Raw genomic sequence first — 23,549 nt, 5'->3', positions numbered from 1 at the left:
GGACCTCCCCTCAGCATTGTCTGCAAGATTCCCCCTGGGAAACAGTGCTCTCTAAAAATATGCCTCCCCATCCATCAGCATAGAGCAGCTTCCATGTGTTCATTGTTGCCCCTCACACACAACTGTGACAGAGGATACAGTTGTACCACACCTACATCATACCCTACACCTGAACTCCTGCTTGAGCAGGTTCAGAGATTTATAGCAGAATTGAGAAATGTCTCACTCCTATGTCCCTTTCTCTTCAGGGAGAGTGGGGAGGAGGTATTTTTAAATTAATAATAATTTATATAAGGAATTACTGGGAGAAGTGCTATTTATGTTGCTTATCCCAACACAAAAGTTTACTGCAGAGTTGGAAAATTTTCCTTCTGGAGGCTCACAGTCTTTGTCACTTGATGTGTTGTGTTTTTTTTTTATTTTGCTTGGAATTGATTGGTATTTGTTAGTTTGCTTCTTTGTTCTGGTTTGTTCTTTTCTTTTTTTTTTTTTCCTTTTTAATATTAAGTAGTAATTTATGAAAATAGGTCTTCAAAGTATATCAGCTGAGTATTCCAACCTTCCAGGTTCATCAGATTTCATTTTTATTTATCTATTTATTTGCATCCTAAAGGTTGTGTTTTGATGGAACAGAATCAGCTCTAGAATTCTCTTAAAGACCAGTGACCAATTAGGATTCACTTACTGGCTCTTCTCAGACATCAATTAGGAACTGTTCTAAGATGTCCAGCAAAAACACAGTAAATTCACAGCAAAACAAACCTTCACCCTCAGCTGTTTCTATTATCAGGCTTGTCATAACTTCAGTTCCTGAGTTACCAACACAGTATCAGGCTGATCTCCTTAAATAAGGAGTCTATTTTACTTTTTCCTTCCTTTGGCTCTTTGAACATCAAGGAAGTAACTTTCTCTGCATTACTGTGGGTATTTAATTACAGATTGTTTGTGACTGCATCTTTTCCTTTTCTCTCTATATTATGAATATTTCAACTTGCTTATTCTTCAGTTGTTTTTATTTGTGTGTTTTGGGTTTTTTCTTTAGTTTTTTTTTTTCCTTTCCTGCACAAGATAACTTTTTGTTACCTTGTTCTAAAGTTCTAACCTCAAACGCTGTATTTGGATCTACAGTTAATTTTATTGGTTAAAATGCCTTCATTATTTCAGATAGATGCTGTGCTCAGCCAACACAAAGTAATGAAGAAATACCAAAAAGTTTGGGAGTTAGGATAAATTCTAGCTGTCCATAGTATTTATGATGTTCTATGTTTTCAGGATATACTTCATGTACCAACTAGTTTGACAAGCAGCTGAATACATTTGTGCACTGAAAAACCCATGAGGTTGTCTTCTTTCTTATTGTTCTTGCTTTGACTGTAATGACAGAGGGAGAAATAGCGAATGATCTGATGGTGCTGTACTAGAGCGTTTATATTCCAAGCATGAGATAAGAGATGTCAGCTGTTCTCAGATGAGGAAAATAACAAGCTGTCAGCAATGTAAAGAGTATTTTTTTTCAATAAGCATTGCAGATAAGGAAGATAAATTACATTTTTTCCAGACGTGATTTTTTTTCTTCATGTTATATTTGGAAAAAAAACAAAAAACAAAACACAAACAAGAAACCAAAACACAACAGATAAGACTAGGTTATCCACTGTCTTTCCAAGGAAATCAGAGCTCAAGAATAGATGTCTGCTACAGTCGTTCTTTGCTCATTGTCTATTTGCAAGGAATAGGTCTGTGCAGGTAGAAGTGGGAGCAGAACTTGGCTGCGAAGCCTTGATGACTGGTGAGGGTGTGCAGAAGAGCAGGACTTGTGCTGTATTTGCATAACTGACAGCTTGAGGGTGGGCAGAGGAACAACAAAAAACAATGTTTTCAATTATAAACTTTAAAAAAAAAAAAAAATAGTGCACAAGAAATGCTGAGATAGGGATGCTTTTAATCCTACACGCTCAGTCACATGATGGGACAGGACCACGCTTTGAGGCGATCTGATTTTCTTCCCATAGATTTAGGATTTTGCTGTGATTCCCTAATTGCTATGGAATGCTGGTAATAACAAGCAGGGTATTATCGCTCTATCTGGATTGTACAACACTAGAATACTTTGCATTTCTTTAGTCTCATTTACCATGGGGAATTTAGATGTAACCCGACTGATGAACCTGCATGACTAATATTCCCTTTATAGGAGTGCAGAAATTGAGACCAATGGCAATGGCTTTTTTTCATGCTGTACAGACTAGGAAAGCCTGAGACTGGAATGGGATTTTCAGATCCTTACAGGCTTGATTTCTTTAACCCAAAGCTTCAAGTGCAGTTTTCATTCTCACTTCTCCATATTTTTGGCATATGGAAGAAATTCACTGCAGCAACTTATTCAATAGTCTTTCACAGAACCACTTTTCTCAGGCTTACAGAAAGTTCAGTGCTTTTAAGAAATATATAAAAATTTGTATGAATGTTGATAATATATGTAATTTTTTATTCCTGATACCTGCTCTGTGAATATGCTTGTATCTTTCCAGGTGTTATGGTAGTTATGAGTTGTCAGTTCATAGTTCTATGATTTCTTGTAGGATCTAACTCTGTGGTGTAATGTGTGTTTGCTGGAAAGGGTTCCCTGGGGCAGCGGTCATATGACCAAACCTATCAGAGTTCAAGAAGCATTTGGGCAAAACTCTCTGGTGTAGTGGGTGAGTTCTAGGTGGTCCCATGTGGAGCCAGGAGTTGGACTCAGTGATCCTGGTGGGTCCCTTCCAACTTGTCATATTGTGTTCCATGAACATACAGAATTAACATGCATCTTAGCTGGTGTTTTTCTCTGCGTTGTAAAATGACAAAACATTTGAACTAAGGCTTATATTTAGCTGAAATTTTAATGATTAAAAAAATCCACACATCTCTGTCAGAAGGAGGTGGTATTTTGAAGTATATTAAAACCTTTGAGTGCCAGGTTACAGTTTCTCAGAGAAAAATGTTGGTGTCGCCATTCTGACAGGCGGGATATGCTCTAATTTTAATGAGAGTGTCATGCTGTCTACTCTTGAGTGTTTGCTTTTCTATCTTGCTCCTTTTCCCCAGTCACATCTACTTGTAATGTGGTGCAGTTGTTCACTGCGCAGTTGTTCTGCTTATTACCAGACAGTGGCAGAGAAAGAGCTGAACACATAGAAGATATGAGGACCATGTTTGTGGCTTGAATTCCCTCTATGAAAGGCTGTTTGCATACGTGTAGTTGGCATGACAGACAAAAGCACAGTATATCCTTTGCATGCAAACATGCAAACTACTGCAGATGCCTCGCTTAGAAAGATAGGGAAGTTTTGTAATTACTTGGATATTGTTTCCCACTAGCACAGTTACCTGTATTTCCAATAGCTTATTACAGTTCACAATCTTAAAAACGTACAGTTAGAATCACAGTAAGGAGGAAGTTTTGGTCTGAATTGGAAATCTAGTGGGAGATGCAGGATCCTGGAGGTACCTATATATTTGTGTCCTACCCCCATCTTATTACTCTGCAGGATCTGTTCTGAAAAGACCAGCTCATTTCCCACAGTTGATCAACCATCTAATCAACAATGCTGACCTTGACTGGAATGGAATGATTATTTAGCATTTAGCTGTGGGAGATAATATTGGTTCAAGTTTCTGGCCATACTTAATCAGTTTCCAGAGTAGAGCATGTATGCATGATGAACCTATCGCAGCTGTGGTTTAATAGATATAAGCAATTAAGCAATTATAAATCAATGAGCTCTGTAACTCTGGTATTATAATAATTACATTTTAAAAGGCTCTACTTAGTTACAACTTGGGGATTATTTACAAGCAATAATTAAGGTCAGACTGACTTCCTCATGTTACACAGTGTATGTATGAGTAGCATGTCAAACAATAATTAATTTAGGGTAAACCTAATTGCTTATTGTGCTGAAGTGTGTTAGTACCTTACAGAGTATGTTCTTGTATGTATTACTGGTTATATTTTAAGTAAAAAAAAAAAGACACTTTTTAAATTAAAAAAAAAAGGCTAATTGTCTTCGTAGGTCATATTTTACTTAGAAAGGTAACAATTGCTCCAGGCTTTTTGTCATTAAACACACAGGAAAAGGAATAAAGTAACAGGAAAAGGAGTATGGCATACTGCGCATATGAAGCAATCCTATGAAGAAAGAATAGATGGGAAAAATTAGTGCAATCTTTTTACAAGATTATTCCCCACAGTATATTTCCCAGTGCTTTGTCTGGTCTCGTTTGCAAAGATGCAAATGATGTCGTTTTTATTGCTTCCCTAAGGGGAGATTATCCAGTCTAATAACATTCACTGTTAGGAAATTTTACTGATGTTCAAACTTTTTTTTTTTCTTTACCTGACTTTACCCTATTGCTCCCAGTTGTAAACTCCTGCCGGCAGTTCTGAGTAGTTCTTCTCCTTCCTGGGTGTTCTGGGCCAAGCTAGATACAAGTATTCTTTTTAATCTTTCACCAGAGTCCATCTAAATGATGGACATTTGGGTCTCGGCAAGCCTGTAAATTTCAATGCAGCATCTGATTTCTGCCCTGTGTGCACACGTATGTCCCTTACGTAGATGTACTGACATGCAGATGTGCGCATGCTCCTGAAGAGCTTGCCCCCAGACAACCTGCAGATTGATGAAACGTTCTCTTGCAAATGTTCTTGTCCTCTGGTGAGAGGAAAAGTCACTGCTGGACCAGCTGCCTTAAAAAAGTTGAGCTCATGGGATCAGCACAGTGTGGGGAAGGGACTTGTGGTGCTCTCCAGTCTGACTTCCATTGCAAAGCAGGGTAAACCCTGAACATGTTCCTCAGGTCTTTGTCCCACCTTCAGAACATAATATTACATGACCGTTGGTAGTAGTCACACTGTGCAGTCTATCTCCATCAATCTGTATGAAAATGGGAATCTTTTGTGAGGGACATAGTGACTCAATTTTTTTCTGATCATGATTTATAAATCAGATGACCTCAATGACATCTACTTAGGAGACTGACATTCATATGCAAGCAACTTGGTTTTTTTGCCCCCATGCCTCATTCCTTCTTGGTATTCCTGTTTCTTGTTTTAATGCTGAATATGCACCAAGCCTTCTCCAGCTCCATTTCTGCAGCGCAGACCTTTTTCATCTCAGTTAGTGCTGGATATTTCAGTTGGATACTGGTGTTGCTCTCTGAAATAAATCAATACATTTTGCAGTTATGGCAGACTTGATTACTACCTAGAGATTGCAGTCATCACAACTGGAGGTGTCTCTGAGAAAGATAGTAAATTTCTGTTCTGCAGCAGCAAGTGTAGTGAACAGTCTCTGCTTTGTTAGGCTAACAAGCTCTAGTTCTTTTCAGTCTTTTAAATATTCCTGTCCATTCTTCTTGACCTCTTGCTTCCATCTGCCATACTTATAGAAGTGGAGTTCCTGGTTGTAGGCTTAGTATTCCAGCTGAAGGCTTACTAACCCTGAAAAGAAAAACTTAATGTATTTGAAGGCTGTACTCTGTCCCTAACCTCAGTGCCTTCCAAACTGTTTTCTGGACCTTCTCCACTCTGCCTTCATGAATTTTGCCTCGTCTGTGCAAGTGTGCCATCTTCCACTTGACTCTATTACTAAATTGCACTCTACTTTCCTTCCAGACAATTTCTTGTTTCTTTTTTTTCCTTATGATATCTACAGTTTTTTGAGTCCGTTCTCCTATATTTTGTTCATAAGTAAGGGTTTAGTAAAACAGAATTGCAGCACTCCAGAAAGATCAAACCAAATTAAATTTACAGAATGGATATGCTAGGATATCAAGTCAGGTGTAATTCTGTTTTGTATAAGTCACAGTATTTATAATTAAGAAAATAGGCATTTTTTTTTACAAAGAAGTATGTATATAAGAAAAGCTGAGAAAAGAGAATGTCTGCTTTATAAATAGATGCACTGGGAAAAATATGACTGCACAAATCCTTGTGATGCAATGTTTCCAAATGACAAGGATGAGTTATTTCATACAAAGGATGTCTATGAAGACATTTCAAGAAATAACAAAGTAAAAGATCTGAGTTCCAAAGGGACTGAGTTTCTTTTCATTTAGCAAAAAATTTTACGCTGTGGTTGTTTTATAGAGATGTACAGATACATCTAGAACCCAAAATAATAACTGAGCTATACTGTGATATCCTTTAGCTGAAATATTTCAAAGGGGACAGGCTTTTCAAAAAGCTTGGCTTCTGTTTGAGAACCAAAACAGTTAGCAACATTCTCAGAGACCTTTAGCATGCATGGCTTTGAGCTCTTCTGAAAATTTGCCTATAGAGGTGGATGCTGAGCATTTGAAAAGAATTATCCTTGAGCTCTTTGGCAAATCTGGCTACATTTTAGACAAACGCCTGATCTATGATCTCTTGCCCTTTGATATACCAAAGCTTTAGTGCTATGTGGTGAACTGCTTGTTGTCAGATGCTTATCAGTTTTAAGCTGGCTTTAGAAGTAAAAACAAACCAACATAAAAACAAAAAAACAAACAACAACAAAAAGAAAACAATGAGGTCTTTTTAGATTTTGTGGAGATGTAGCTAAACTTTATCGTTAGATAGCAAGTCAAGCAGTCGACAGAGTGATTAATCAAAACTTTCAGTCCTTACAAAGGACCTGGAGCATACAGTCCAAGTGCTTCAATCCCTTGTTACATCAAGGCTTCACAGTCTTACCGGTGTGGCCAAGAAATGTTTGCTCATATTTTCCACTACCAAATGGGGAGAAATTGCTGCAACCTCTTGTGCTCATACATAGGGTGATTAGCCCAGTTTGGAAGGTATATTTATTAGTACTTATTTGTAGTCTCTCTGCAGATTCAAGTATTACTGGTAAAATAAAAAGAATGTGCATATTTGGATGAAACCAATATTTCATAAAGCACATTAAAAAAAAAAATAGAATCACCAAACTACTAACTTTTAAATCTACTTACCTTCATAGCAACACCCATTTACCAATGTTTCTAGGTTGTACTTGTGTTTTTCAGGTTTAAGTGTTGATGCAATGCGTCTCTCTTATTTGTAATGTTAATCTGGAAGTTCTCTTCAGAAGTTGGGAGGCTGGAAAAGCATCTAAACTGAACACACAGGACACGTGTTCATGGAAAATTTCTGGTATCTAATTTGCAATTAAAATTTTTTTACAACCTTTTCAAATTTTTGAGCTCATAGCAAAACAAACAAACAAAAAACCCCAGTCTGATGCAAGTCCGTATTGGAACAACAGGAATATCATGGCTGGCCTGAAGGTGTCCTTTGTAAAACATCAAGACTCTCTACTGAAGCATTCCATCCTGGAAGTATCATGGTCTCTGAATGTGTTTAAGAGCCATTTGGATGTGGTGCTCAGAGATAGGAATTAGCAGAGGGTTGTTAGAGTTAGGGGACTATGGTTAGGCTGTGGTTGGACTTGATGATCTTTGAGGTCTTTTCCAACTCGAGTAATTCTACAATTCCCACAACTGAAATGTGGGCAGCAGCCAGGGCTGGACAGGCTGCCAGCAAGAATACCATTGCACCCTTTTTCAGACATGTGTGCGTATATGTTAAAAAGAAAGGGCCTAGTCTTTTGAAGGTATGCTTCTCTTGCTGTACTCAAATATTTAAATGTAAGAGTAGTAATTATTTACAGCACTAAGTGATTAACTTGTTCTTATATATCAACTACCGGTCTTATCCCAATTCATCAGTATTTCATTGTGCATTCCACATCTCCACTGACCTTTAAAAAATATTCTTTGCTACCTATCAGAAAATTTTATATGGTAGGAATTATTTTAGATTGTATTTGGATGATTAATTGCTTTGTTTTTCATCTCAGCAGGAGAGGTAGACTTGTTCTGTGCATTTCTCAGAACTACATGAAAGTAGTTTCTGAGCAACAGAAGTGGACGAACTGTGCTATGGGTGCAGTAACATGGGCTTTGTGATATAAGACAACATTAATACTTCTAAAAAGAAGTTATTTGTTTACTTACTCCCCATAGCTTCTTTCCAAAGATTGTACAAGTGATGCGAAGCTATAATAGCAAGGTAAAGATATGATTGTGTAATAGATATGGTTTAAGGGAAGTTTTAATCTTTATTGAATCTTCTCAGAAACTAGTGAATGATATGTAGCTGATAGAAGAGATATAGGAAAGAAAGAGCAGCTGGTGTTTTGACTGATTCTATAATATTGTAATTATGTTTCTAAACCTATGCCAGGTGTTCTAACATCTCTACCTAGGTTTTATGTTATGTGGATGTAAATAAATAAATATTGTGGTTAACTTTCCTGTTTCCTGAAATAAGACTATATAGGTGTCAGTGAAAGCAAGATAATTGAGGCCTAGAAAAAATAGGAGACTTAATTATTGGAAGTGTGCAACCAAAATAATGGGGTGCTTCAGAAGGTGACTAAGCGGCTTGGGAGGAGGTGTACTAGCAAGGTATTTATAGTCCAGCAAAGGTCCATGTTCATGCCTTTTAATAAGGACATGAAAGCAAGAAAATAGCCAAAGATAGCCTTCAAACTCTTAGATCATGAACAAACGGTGAAGACGATTGGAGGTAGCACAGTCCATAATGCATGTTTAAGTCATAATCATTAATCAATCGAAAAATGTGCTGCAGATTGACAACAGAAGCTAAGCAGTAGGAAGGGCATGGTGAAGTGTAAAAGGAACAGATGGGATGTAAATAAAGCAGTGGGAGGAAGATTGCATATGAACTTTTTGGCTCAGCTGCTTGAAAGCTTGACCTGCAGCATGCTTCTTCACTTAACATCCTATATCAGTAAAAGGAACCTGAGTAACAAATCTACTCTTGATTCTATTACGTGGTTAAAGGCTACTAAGTGAGTGAAAGTTCCTGGCTGATGAGAGAGTGAGGGCCCTTCTAGGTGTCGGGCTAATGGATGAGCAATCAAGACTGGAATAGCATCCAGGGACTCTGGAGAGCTAGTGGTCTGTGGGAGCAGGGCATAGAGCAGGAGGAGTGATTTGCAGATGATAAAGGCATACCTATCAACTTCATGAAGGCTTAATTATATTATTAACTAGTTTTAAATGCTTGTTTTAACCCAACGTAAATTAGAAGTCAATACAACTAATAATTAATACAGCCTTATCTCCCAAATCTCTATATTTAACAGAGATGCTGTTTGTTTTCACTGAAAGTGAAGTGGAAGCCACAGTGGAAAAGATCTGAGTTTCATGTGAAATGTGATTATACCTTATTTCTGAAAACGTTTTTGTATTCTCTGGTTTAAACATCTCATAAAGCTGTATGAGATTATAACAAATCTTACAACTTTCCCTTTAGGTCTCTGTGATGATGGTTATTGTGCAATTTTCATTTCAACATACAGCTATGCTTTCTGGACTTCAGCCCTGCTGGAGCATGATCAACTTCAGGATAAACAATAAAGAAAAGATATAATTATATGTGCTCACAGGAGATGAAATTCAAAACTGTTTTTCAGACCATAGATGCTAAATGGGCTCAAGTCAATTAACAAAACCATCTCTCACCATATGCTATGGCAATTAATGTATTAAATTGAGGAGTGATCACTTAGTGCAACTTAGGCAGCTGCTCTTCTTTCAGTGAGACAGAAGTCTTAAATATTTTCTCTGCCACATTACCTAGCAGTGGAAGCCAGCTCTTGCCAAAATCCATAAAGCTGATGCTTTATCCCTCTCTAAATCCCTCCTCAAAAGCTTTTTCTGCTATGATGCTCATGAACCACTCCCATCTGTTAGGCAAGTAGTGAACTGCAGTGAAGTCTGTTTGCTTTACAGTTATTCAGTCTTTCCAATCCACTCCCACCTCACAGTTTATCTGTTACATCCATCGCTTTTATGCTCACCGATAAGAACAGTGTTAGATCTCTGATGCAGCAACTCATACTGTTTGCAAAACTCCTAATTAAATGATACCCTTTCCTTTTGGGTTTTTGGGTGCAACTATAATATAAATAGTAAATAGTAACTCTGTGGGATTAGCATTATCTGTAACCCAAAAAATCTGGAATTAAAACTTTGGTTGTAGATGATCTGTGGTGCGCTGAAGGAACTTAGAAGTGAAAAAGCTGTTTAGCTGCTGCTGCTGTTTCCTCACCATACAAATTCCACCCTCTGTTGTGGTAGAGTGCAAATAGATGTGAGGAACTATGCATGTGTGAGCCTATACTACTCAAATTTGCTACAATTAGGTCTGATTTCTCAGTTGGTTCTAACTTCTGGTTGGCCATCTGTGCACAGAAAGCTTTCCATATTAATGTAGCTTAGCAGTGCAGAACATGGTGTTCCTCCTGTTTGAACCACAGTGACATATTTTGTCCTGTATTGAAGCTTCATAACAGAAGGGATCTTTAGTTGAATGTTATAGAAGAGGTTACAAGAGAAAGTTCTGGGTCATAACCTCATTATGACAAGACTGATAGCGTGTCACTTTGGCTGTGATATCAATAACTGGGTCAACTCCAGCAATAAAAATGAATACACTGTGCATCACTAAGCCAGGAGAACAGTATGTCTTTTGAGACCTCTGCGTAACTGGTTGTACGTGTTCTAAAATGAGTACATTCTTTGAGAAGCATTAAAAGAAACAGATCTTACCTTAGTGTCTAATCATAATAAATGACAGGCTGGTTTAATTATTACTTGGTAATTCTTTATTTAAACTTTGTACTAAGATTCATTTGCAGTATATTCTTTCATGCAGAACATAAAAGATGTAATTGTGTGCAGAGTAGGTGTGGTGCTTTGCTAGGTCAAGTAAGGAGTAATTTGTTTATATACTTACTCCATATGAAAAACCTGCACATGCTGTACATGCGTGTCCCAGTTCGTATGACTGTTCCTACTAATTGTTTACGTGAATTGAGTACAATCGTCTCATCAGTATCTGAGGGTCACTTTTCTCTCCTGAAGCAGGGAGGGAGCTTGACTGGAAGTCTGATATAAAGGTGCAAGATAGAGATGTGTTGGCACAGTGCTGCAGTGACTTAGTAAAACCTTTTAGATGCTGTCAAGATCCTTGACCTTCTTCAATCTAAGTATCAGTATTTCAAAACTAGTTAGCCTGGTGATTTCATTGCCTTGTAAGACTTGATAAAGTAAAAATTCAGGGGCCCGACTTCACTGATTAGCCATTCTCATGGATGATACAAAACAATTTGTGCTGAACCTTTTTACTCTGCTTACTGAAGCTGACTTTCTGCCTCCAGGAAGCTGTTACAGTTATTTCACTCGATCGCTGTTTTTAAGCCAACTCATATGTGTCACGTTTGTATGTGCTTCACATGTATAGTTGTTGCACCAAGGAACTTGTGTGAACTAAGGCACAGGGCATGTCAACTAAGACATGGGGAAATAAGTCTAGAAGTCACTGTGGGAAAACTTTGGTATTGTTTTCACAAAACAATGCAGTATCGTGATAAAGGTGGAATGTTAGCTAATTCTTAAGGGCTTTCTTTATTTTTCTTTGTATTTGATAACAAACAAGCAAAAACTGCAGATATTGCTTGGGTTGCCACCTGCTTTCTACTGAACACTATACAATCCAGTCAAGACTGAGAAAATTTGATGTGCATGGAAGACTTCTTTCAGCAGTTTGCTTCTCACAGCTTCTGTCCTCTCTCTTCTGTTCTTTCTCTCCTCCACCTCTCATATCTTAAAGCTGGAAATCTCTGCCATTCCTTACTTCAATAACTCACTGTTTGATACCATATTCATGTACTTATTCTGGCTTTTTAGATTGCCATGAAGGTCGCAATTAATGTAGAGGAATTAATCAGTTGAGTTACTGTCAACTCAGAATTAAAGAATCAAAGTCAAAGACACTCTGATAGCTAGTGGCTTATATCCAGTCTTAGTTTGTGGGCCTATAGAGATGAGAGAAGACCAACAAAAGCCTGAACTCCATTGCACTAGCAACTGGAATGGCTTCCATAGAGTGAGAAAAGGAAGGAAAGGAATTACTTTCATTCCAGAGGATCAGGAATAACATGCAGGCTGTACAACATTTACAGAAAGGAGCTGTAATACTCATCTGTGTCCATGCTGCGGAAAAGGAGAACCACGCTTTTCAAAGCTGCTAATCAGCCATTTTAATTAGTGCTGAACTTACTAGCCCTCAAGGCAACTTTCTTTATTAGCACTGCTTCTTTGCAAGGATTTTGAATTCACAGGAACCTACTCTATACTTGGGGCTCTGTGCTGCAGAGCTATCATCAACTCTGGAAGGCATAGGCCATTTGACAATACCACAAGAGAAATGCAAGCAATTACACATAGAAGAAATATGTTCTTCCAGTATGGAAAAATGGATAGAAGGCTGTTGTCCTGCCACAGGGCACTCATTGTTTTATGACACAGCCACTGTTTTTTCTATTATTGAGCCATATTTAGAAAGTAAATGTTTTTCTAACCTCTCATGTTTTTCTGCCCTTTTCTCTTCTTATAAGTCCTTTGTCCCATATTTCTTTATAACATTTATTCACTATGGATATCTTTCTGTCCTCTAGATATCTTTGAGTATTCATTGTACTTGTCTTTTCAGTAAGTTTGCTGCTTTCTTTTTCATTCCCTTTCTTTCTTTTATATTCTCCTGCATGGTTTTCTCTCTTTGCTCTAGTATTTATTTATTAACTACCAGTTAATAGTCTCAGTTGAACACAAGGTCTTATTACATTAGTCACAATCTACAAAGCACAGCAGAAAGGAATTTTATCCTCAGTTCACAGATAAGGACATGACTCTGGTTAGTCGTTGTCTTGACCTAACCCATGTAAGCAAGCTAGATGCTTTCAGGCTTGAGACAATTTCTCATGAATCCTGCTCATATAAGGCTAATATTCATCTTTTCTTTTTTCTTCTTATTTTTTTTCTTTATCATCTTTTATTTTCTTTGTTTTGTTTTGTTCTGCATGCTTTCTCCTTTCTATTTTCTTTTGTACTTTTCCAGAGAGTTTATTCTCTGTAGATACAAACCCCTGGCCACTTTGCAGAGTGGGCACCTTTCCACCTAAATTAGTGGCAATGATCCTGAGTTATGTTTCATCAAGATATCTCTATTGCATAACTCAACTAAGCTGAACAGTATGCCCATCCTGAAATAACACTGGGCATACAAGTTAATTGCACAGCCCTGTGGAAAAATAAAAGAAAATTGTTTGGTGGCAACTACACAGGGACTCTCTCAGCAGTGGTAGTACCTTGCTTGTTTAACTTGAGAGAACACTTTTTGTGCTTGCTGTTTTCCAGTAATCATGTAATTGACTGGTGTGCAAACAAAATGACTCTTTGGAAAAGTGCTTGTACATAAAATCCTAAGTTAACACATCAAGAAAAGGCTTCTCCTACTACCTCCATAAACATTACTGACAGCAGTTATCATAGTTTCTTCAAAAATAAGTGGGGGGGGAAAAATAGTATAAGTGCCTTCATTGAATTCCACCCACATTCTGCTGCAGGGCAATGGGGAAAGATGTGCAACTGGGGGAGGAGGAGGAAGAAAAGAAGTACTTGATTGACACATATAAATGAAGATCAAATAACCTTTATTTTTTTCTCCTTCACTGTGGAAAATGATTTGGGTGAGGGAAGGTTATTTGAATTACGTGGTAAAACAGATTCTTAGCACCATCTCATTTGCAGAGCAAAAGGACCCGTCTTCTCATTTTGAGTTATTACTACCTCTAGCTCTCCAAACTTAAACTTCAAATTCTGAGAGCAAGATGGAATCTACTTCTGTTAATTTGAGTAGAAGTTAAATAATGCAACTGACAGTTAAATTAGACTCAAGTTTTTAACATGGGAATGAGTATTTGGTTGGTTGATGACAAACACACACACACAAAATAAATAAATAAATATATATATATAAATTTATATATAAATATAAATACATATATAAATCCCTGCAACATTCATGAAGTTAAAGCAAGGATCATTTTAGGTTCCCTACCATCTATCCTTAAATGTGGACACAGGGAATTAGATCCTAGCCTGAGCCTTTAACGTTATATAGAAGGTGGATGTGGCACCTAATCTTAGTAAAGATCAGTATCAAAGTAAGGTCAGGCATGGAAAAGGGGTTGTTTATTCATGGCCTGAATTGGATTTTCTTAGGAAACTTGTCAGTGCTGTATCTCTTCTTTAGATTAGAAGACTGCACTTGTTACAATGATACTCTTTCATGGATACAACTAACTTCCCCATATGACTCACTAGAATGTTAGCTTTTATTTTCCCTGTTCAAGTCAGTTTATTGTACTTTTTAAGGCAGTAGTGCTACCACATTCATAAAGTCACAACATGCCTGTGTTACAATATTGTCTCCAAATTACACTTAGTCAACTATGTGCATATCAGCATTTGAACTACTCCTGCTATAGTTTTTCCTGGGTGAATACCAGGAACTGTGTCTGGTAGTCTAGGATGCAGTGTTGTGAGAGTTAACGTAATGCTTAGGTCTTGCAGAAACATCATCTACTACGAGTTCACTGCAGCTGTTGTTCTGTCTGTATTTCATTGAGGTGCTTCGTTGTTAATGGAAATTCTAAGGGAGTTGTTATCCCATATTAAAGCATAACAAGAGATTTCAATCTATTATTGAGTCATAATAGCTAGTGGCATGGTGCTTTTTTTCAATACTAAGAGGTTGGAGAGCAACTTTTGGACATGTTCCTGCAGCAACACCCACTCTTCTAGGGAAAAGGATTATCAATGCAAATTACAGGGGTGTGTTTATTAAAGGTTACTAATTTGAAAAATGAAAAATTTGCCAAGGTGAATGATTGTTAAACGCGTCTGTCATCCACATCAGGACCAAAAGAAGATGAAAAGAATCACAGAAAGCAAAAAAGATTTTATATATATATATATATTGCTAAAAGGGAGGCCTGGAAGCTATGATTACTCACTTCCTTGTATTTGTTCTAAAATGCCTATCCAAACATCTTAGGCTCTTTTCAAGCAACTTAAGTATTGTTAGAACTATCTAATTCATAGGTAACTTGTCCTCTTTTTCCTTTGTCATCTGAAGTTCTCCTAGAATTGCATATAGCCACCACATAACTTGGGCAATCAAACACCTACATCCAAACTAATCCCATATGGCGTCTTTGGTGCACTGTGGAAAGGTGTGAGGATATCTGAATTAGGCTCTGAGTGAAATATTTCTCACAAGTGACACTGAAAAGTAGATTTTATATCCTGCTTTTACATAAATAACACTAATTTGAAATCTGCTCTGCCTCACTTAAATTCGTTCTTCTGCTGGAGGAATGCAGACTAGAATTCAAGATTCTCTCCATTTAAGTAATCTCTTGGTTCCCTGAGAATTCATCAGTGCCCATTGATATTTCTTTATGAGCCAGGGAATAGTTTCTGAGTGTCTTCAGAAAGATGTATGCTCCCTACAGATTCAGAATAACTCAAATTTTAGCTCTCTTCATGAAGGTGGGAGAAACTTGGTTGAGTCTCTTCATTCCAGAAGGGTACCACTAGGTTTTTATCAACCTAAATGAGACCATTGACTGCCTGGGTACCATCTGAAAGAGCAGTCTTCTCAGAAATAAGCTAACGATCTTCAGTTACGTTTTCCAAAGGCTTAAACATTCTTCTTCAGAAATGGATTCTAGGCTCAACAAGGAGGATCTTCTCTGGTATGTTTAGTCACTTAACACTCAGATATGGCTTAAGATTAAAGGCACTATAGTTTGCTATTAGATGTTGATTCTACTTCACACACGGCTTGTATTTAAAAACTTTAATCTTTTTAAACCTTTGAATAAAAATAAGTCTTTATGGAGAAGTGCATCACAAGCCAACCTTTGTTTGTTTGTTTTTGGATGGCACATAAGTGCCTGAAAGAAGTAGTAGGAAGCAAGGCCTCCATGGATCTTAAAGTTGAGATCAGAGATGAGTCAAAGACCAGGTACTTCTCTGAGCAAGAAATTACTTTGTCAAATACAGGGAAATCCCATTCTTATTCTCTACAAACTCAAGCACTGAGGTCATAGTTTGAGGAGGATGCTGTGCTTTTTGTGCTGCTGTTGGGCTCATTTAGAACAGAAATGATCAAAAGGGATATTTTAGGTAGTCCTAAGAGACTGCTGCATATGGAATTTAATTCAGAAGGACATCTCCAGACTCTGAAAACCCCTCTGAAAACTACCATCTCTAGCTCAGCCCGTACCAGAGAGCTTGCCTGCGTTTTGTAAGAAAGGTGTCAGCCACTTGCATCATTTTCTGTCCCTGAGAAATCCTTTCCTGGCATAATATTAGCCTTATGACATCCTAGTCCTTGTATCAATGTAAAAAACATAAGAGACAATGGGAGTTTCCTCTGTAGAGATTAGTAGTATTACAAAGCACAATTTCAGTGCATAGCTGACAAGTTGAAAATACAACTCATGAAATTATTCTGACTTTAAACTCTCCGGGCTAACAGCGTTTCAGAGACTCCTCCTATACTTAAGCTGCCTTTCTTTCATTTGTTTCTTTGAAAACCTATTTGTTGTGTATGCAGAATCTGAGCTGTCATTTCAATTTTGGGATGCAATTTTGGGAGCATGAAAGATATTTCAAAAAATGAACAAAAAGCCCCAGAAAATCTTTATGTGATTTCCTAAGGAAGAAATAAAATCTGTCTTTTGTCAACCGTAATTCAAAGTAGCAGCTTAAGGATTTTAACTGAATGTGGAAAATAATGTTATGGTTTTTGGTTTTTTTTGTTGTTTTTCTAAAGGAGAGGATAATTACAAATGCAACAAAGCTCATGTTTGTGGGATAGACGTTAAAGTTCTTGATCTCACTGTTGGCTTGCAAGCGTGTTAAATTTGCATCTGCGTCTTACACCTCATGGTGTGTTAAACTTAATCCTGTAATGGGAAATCTTTTAACCTTGCTGACATCTACAAAGCAGGGCTAAGTCTGGTCACTTTTCTATTTAAGTCTGCCAACTTCATGACGCTTATCCTGAGTGATTTACACCCAATAGTCTCTAACATAAGCTTTGTCCCATTATTTTTTTCATGCACAAAGTTGATTTTTATTACAGTCAATGGTGTAACAACTTTGAATTTGAATTTAATGCCCTATTCCCTATTCTTTTTTTTTTTTTTAGGAGTTCTGTGTTCATTCCTTGCAGTCTAGGCAGAATCCTTTAACTGTACAAGACGATGATGTATTCCTTCTTTTATCCCAGCACGTGGGATCTCATGTGTGTATACTTCTATCTATCTATCTAGTGTATGCTGCTCTCTCATGTGTGTATACTTTTTCCTTGCATAAATCTTCTTAAAAGTACTCCCTGTGATGTTGGGATCAGTTCTGAATATGGTTTGTGTTAAAAATCAGAGAAGTGTAAGGACCAGTGAGGCAGATGGGAACATGCTGGAGATGTCCAGAGCTCTGGAGGATTTCTGGAACTGAAGCTAGGAATGGCCTGTCACTAATGACAGAGTAAGGAAGCAAGGTAGTTTGAGCACTTTTGTTTTTCCCCCAGAGATTAAGTGTTCTGATAAATTACTTCATATAGATTTCTGCACAGATTTCTGCACAAACCAAAACATGATTAGAGATCAAGACTTGCGTAATGCTGTTACATGACATAATGCTACAGTTTTGGTCTCTGTGTTGAAGCCTGGGAACCTTTATCAAGTTTGAGTTAAACGTAGACTGTATATTATGAAGAGAAATTAAAACTGAAGGTAGCTGGGATGATTCTCTCCCATACTTTATGTAGGATCAGGTTGCAATGGGGTGTCATTTCATTTTATTTTGTAACTGACCTTGTGCAGTGTGAGTTTTCAGGATTCACTATTGTTCAGTCTACTGACTGTTGTTCTGTTCTAATTAGGCTTAGTTTATTGTCTTCATTATTTGATAGGTGTTTTTTTTTAGCACTTCCAAAATCTGGGAGAAAGGTGTATTGTGTTAACTGTTTAAGATGTCCAGATGTTCTCATTAAGCATGAGAAATTTCAAATCTGAATGTGTGAACTTTTTGGATTAATATTTTTGGACTACTTTCAGGCTACTGGGGTTTTGCTGTTTTAATCATTGCTAAAGTGTAATTAAAAATAGTACTCTCTCCTACTACAGGGAAAGCATTTTATTAGGGCTGTGCTTGCAATAAATATTGCAGATCCTCCTGTTCATATAATGGTTCTCTTCTGCTAATGTTGCACCTATTGCTACTAAGTGCTTTCTTATTTAGGTGTCTGAGGCCTTAATTATATTCTCTTGCCTTTACTACAATTAACTAAATCATTTGTTATCATAATGGTTGTCTTTCCCTCGCTTTGTTTGAAAGATTCCCCTCTTATGCTGTGGCTCGAGGCTTGAAGCCTGAAATGCCATGGAGCTGCTTCACTTGCTGCTTTTCAGAAACAGCAGCTGCCTTGTTCCTCCTTACACTTCTTTGTATCCCCTTTCATTTTAGCTCTGGCAGGCAGTCACAGCAATGGTTTTTCTTCTCTTTTTATTTTCGTTTAATTTTCCTGTTTCTGTTTTGTTTTTTACTGGCTACTGAACTTCAGAATTCATGTAACTTCCCCATCTAACTTGGGTAACAAAATAAAATACAATACAGTCATTCAGGCCTCTCTGCAGCAACCTGAGAGCCACTAAGCAAGACTGCACAGGGGGAATCGTCAAGTGAAAAGTACAACAAAATCTTGGGTAATGAGATTCTTTAAATAGAAAAATAAAGCATACATCTGGATGTAAAAAGGAATATCCAGCCCTGGAGAAGTATTAATCTGTTCAGAAACACGTAAGTTCCTTGATTTTTAATTGCTAATGTACTTGCTCTTGAGGGCATTTTGTTGAACTCCTACGTGGACACTCCTTTATTTATATACAAGCTGGAAAAAAAAAGCCTGCATTATGAAATCTCATTGTTTTTGGCTATGTTTTTCGTAGGTGTAGTCCTGGACCTTTATTTTTGTTATGCATGTGATATTTCAGAAGTTGTCATAACCTGGAGGCGAGGGCATTAAATGAAATGATGACCCGAGAAGATGCGGTAGCCTGATTTTGAACATGTGACACAGGTCATAAAAAGAGTAATTTTTTTATTGTATGAATTAAGTTGCAGGGACTGTTAAGTTAAACTTAAAATAACCCTTTTAAAAGTTGTTGAGGATAATGAATTAGCCAGGAGGAGTGAGAGCTTGCCGCTGCCAACTAAAGTGCTTGGGGACTTGAGATAGAAGCGGATGATAAGAAGCAGTTTTCATGCATTCAAATAAATTACATGTTGGGCTTGGCTTAATCCTGGCATCAGAATGATCTCTGGGGTTTTCCCTACATTATCTTAGTCTATGATTATGCAAATATCCTTTTAATGTAGCGACTCCTTAACAGGAAATTAGTCTCGTACTTGCTCGTATGCTCTTGCAACCAAGAGACGTTTGCTTGCAAAATCCTACCGTGTCTGAGGTACAAAAGGCACGTTAACCCTTTCAGTACCAGCATCCTTCAAGCATGCAAACAACAGAACATGCTTGGGCAGGGGAGGTTGAACTAGGCTATCGTTAAGGTCTCTCCAATCTAAGCCATTCTGTGTCAGGGATGTGGCAGATGAACCAGGGAAGATCTGAACAGTTCTGCCTGGCACTAAAATATTCCTGAGTTTGCATGTTCAACCAGAACGAAAATAGTATTAAGCTTACATTCCATTTCAAAGGAGGTACAGAAAAAGAAGTGAGGGAGTAAAATCTGTCAGAAAAGCAGGATTAAAACTGAAGGCATGCACATGTGACATGAAAACAAAAGAAATGCAGTCACTACTTCTAGTACTGAGGTCAAGGTAGTCTGCCATCATCGTTTGTGTATGTACATGTACTTGAAAGTACTGCAGCAATGTTGTTTCCAGGAAATGCCCCAAGATGGGGACCATCGGGATAATCTGCTTTTTCTGGAGAATAGGAATTAAGGGGTGGGAATGAGATCTGGAAAGGCAAATGTCTGGTATCCTTCAAGAGAGGAGGAATTAGTCACAATGTACCCGGCTAAGCAGTAAAGATCAGTTCTGGCCGCCTTGTTTTTGTGAACCTACGTGAGGTTAAGTTATTTGACGCAAGCTTTCTCTTAAAATGTTTCCATTAATAGGGCTGCTTCTTTTTTTTATGGAAAAAAAAAAATAAAAAAAATAGTTGTTAGGCATCTGCCATCTATGCAGAACATGCAAATGTTATCCCCTGATCTGAAGCACAGACAGAGTGAAGTCCTGGGAGTTCCAGGGGAGCCTGATGAAATTTCGCACCTAGCTCTGCAGTGGGATTTAGGGTAGTATCTGATTCATTCACACTCTTTTGAAACTCCCATCAAAGTGAACTGTTCAAGGCATGACCTTAAGGTAACACTTGAATCAGCCACAGAATCTAGACTTCCAGCTCTTTGCTTTAAATATAAGACCTCTTCTTTCTTCTATATCCAGTGTATTCTGTTTGTAATTATCAGAAATTACCATTAGAGAAATTGGAGCTAATCTGAGGCTCATTTAGGAGCGAGAATTTATGCCCAGCTATTTAAATAAATTCTTGTTGAGCTAGTTTCTGGAGATTAAACTCTGTAATTTTATCTGTCAAGATGGAAGAAACTTGCTAGTACAGTAGCACAGTATCTTAGAGTAAAACAAAACAACACACATACGTAAGTGTAGAGTGAGTGGGTGTTTGCAAATGCTGTTCAGGCAATATAATTTCTGTGATTTTCCATTAAATATCATCTAGTCAAACATGTTTGGTCCATTCTTAGTATTGCAGCCCAGCCCACCACGAGTTCTTTTTCTGACGGAGCTCTAGTAAAACCCATCAGACGCAAGTAAGTCTGAAGACATAGAAAAATCCAAGAATTTAAGAACAAACTCAATTTAAAATATTAGTAGAATAAAATGCAGAGGAAGAACCAACTGTTATGGTTTCACTGGGAGTTTCACCTCCAGAATAACTTTTCAGTGATGCACCCCGTGTGCTGAGCCACTGGCATTTAAATTTAGCAGAAACAGATCCCTGTGCTGATAAAATCAGCTGAAAAACACTAGGATTTTGTTTGTCACCTGATGCAAACTCTCATGTACTGACAGGATAAGTGTCAGAAAGTCTTTCTTCTTTTTTTCTTAGGACACAAGGACTAAGAAGCTTGCTCTTATAAGAAAACACATCAGGTAGTACATTTCTGGTGCAACATTAAGCTTAAAGAATCACCAAGGTACAGTGCTGATGTAAAATGAAACCAAGCAGGGAGACTCTCTGACTTCTATGAAAGCTTTGATTAATTTCTTTCAAAGCTCAGCCATACGCACCCCTGTTATAAAAGCACACTGTGACTCAGTACTTGTGCACTGTGTGGGTCTGTAGGTCACAGTTTTATTTCACCTTATATTTAGAAAAAGAAAATAAAACCACCTCTCCTTATAAGAAAAAGGAGTTCCAAATCAGCTTCAAAAAAGGGAGCATTCTCCTAACCTCTTTAACTCACGTGTGAATGTGTAAAGTATACGACCAGTAACTCCATTCCGTACTGATACTGTAATTTACAACAGCTCAGAGGGTTTTGGTATTTGTTTTTCTTTCTTTCTTTTTTTTTTTTCTTCTTCTATATATTGATTGTTTCTGTATCAAAGAACAGAAAAATAGATAAAATGCTCCACGTTTATTTACCACTTTCCTGCTGTCTTCACTGGTGGTAGGTGGATGGCTGGATTGCAAAAAAGAAAATTGTTAGATATCTATTCGCCAAATAGTAACAAGGAATTTAAAGGAAGGATATCAATCTAGCTGTGTTGTTCTACTAATCGGTAGGATTTTCAGTTGTTAATATTTAAATGATGATTTCAGAGTTACAGGAAATAGGATGGTGTTGTTAAGGCATTATGGCACTATAAAGGACTTGCAGTAGGCAGTTTTGTCAATATAAGTTATAGCTTTATCAGTTGATATTACAAGGTGCTGCATTCCACAACTTCATTTCCTTCTTGGAAAGCAAGTAGGATGATAGCTAGGAAATTATTTTTATTGGGAAATTCTGGAACTTAATTACTGTTTTCGATGATCCCCTTGAAGTGGGAATTATGACATTTTACATAATCCTATCTAGTGATACTGAAGCCAGATAATCAGCTTCAATGGTGATCAAATACTTGTTGCAAACGTATACATATTTAACTGGCTATTAATCTACAGTTCACATCAGAAAATGACCTTGACTTCAAAATGATGTGAATTGGAAGCTATAAATGATTCTGGAAATGTTAATATCTTTGTTTTGCATAATTGGAAATGAACTGTAAGAGCTTTTAGAACACTCTGGGGAAGAGAAATCATTTCACAGGCTTGTGAAGCCATCAATGTTGTCAAATTAGCATTTTCTTTGTTGAAGGGATCACGCACAGGTGGGGGAGGAGTGTATTTAGCTCATTTCTGTATCACTGAATGAATGGGATCTCAGAATTATCTAAGAAAAAACATAACTGTTACAGAAAATGTGGGTTCTTTTTTTGACAATCTTTATGAAGGTTGTAGTATTACAAATTGTATTCGGATGAGCAAGTGCATATTTGTAATTAACATATGACCTCAGAGGAATATAATTGGCAAAATATTTGGCTCTCCTTGACTGTTCCATCGTAGTTTGTCATTATTAGACATGCAAAACAGAACTAATCTTTTTCCTTACCAATTATCACTGTTATGGAACGATATCGTTATGCTGTATTATGACACCTGCAAGAATACTGCAGGAATTCACTTTTTTGCAGAAACCTCAGTTTAAAGAAGGAATCAAAGGTCACAATCAAGAGACAGCAAATAGACTTCACCAGGTAATGATAAAACTTCAACAGGTCATGATAAAACCACCCAAGTTTTCCACCTAGTTTTTTGCTGCAATCTACGTATAATCACAGAATGTAGAATTGCAAGCAAAGTATTTACACAAAAGACACAAAACAGTCAGTGCTATTCTGGTTCCTAACATGTGAGGACACCCAGAAACACTGGTTAATTCTTTAAGGTAAGAATACAGTGGCAAAGATTAGTCTCACAGCCCAATCATCAGGCAGGGAGTAGAGGGGAGGCTACCTATGTGAAAATTCCTATTAAAGGTTCTTAAGTCAGTAACTGACTTACCACGCAAATTTGAGAGCCAGGGTTTAGGGCAAATTTGAGCAAAAAGATTTGGGGTTTCCTGTTGAGAAAACCTGAAGCCTCCCAGCAAGGTAAGGATAAGTTTTGCTGGTAGATAGGTACTTGATGAGTTTCCTGTGGCAAATTGTTCCCTACAATATCTCATTCCAGTCTAGTGGTAACTCTTCATCACTTGAGGTCTTGATCCCTTCTTTGATAGTTGCGCTTTGGTAGCAGCAGATGCTGAACATGCTCTCTTGTGCCCTGCACAGAAAGACACACTGCACTTGCCATGAAGATGTGGAAACACGAGGCGTGGGGTTGATGACAAACCAGCAGCATAGCAGCAGCAACTCTGTTGACTACACCAGTGTGCAGG

At 37.5% G+C, this 23,549-nt stretch overlaps 1 protein-coding gene across 1 annotated transcript in view; it reads left to right on the top strand.

Moving 5' to 3' along the window:
• The first annotated feature begins 21,173 nt into the window (after positions 1 to 21,173).
• Positions 21,174 to 23,549, top strand: part of PDHX (pyruvate dehydrogenase complex component X) — a 43,126-nt gene continuing 40,750 nt past the window's right edge. Inside the window, exons 1-2 of the mRNA XM_085548194.1 lie at positions 21,174 to 21,254; positions 23,443 to 23,548. The gene's annotated coding sequence lies outside the window, so the exon portion shown is untranslated. The remainder of the gene's footprint in view (positions 21,255 to 23,442; position 23,549) is intronic.

Source organism: Coturnix japonica, chromosome 5, assembly GCF_054131305.1.
Source record: "Coturnix japonica strain WE chromosome 5, WE-NBRP24, whole genome shotgun sequence".
In the NCBI taxonomy this organism is placed as follows: Eukaryota; Metazoa; Chordata; class Aves; order Galliformes; family Phasianidae; genus Coturnix; species Coturnix japonica.
The sequence above is the reverse complement of the archived record's forward strand: the minus strand, read 5'-3'. Positions and strand labels throughout refer to the sequence as shown.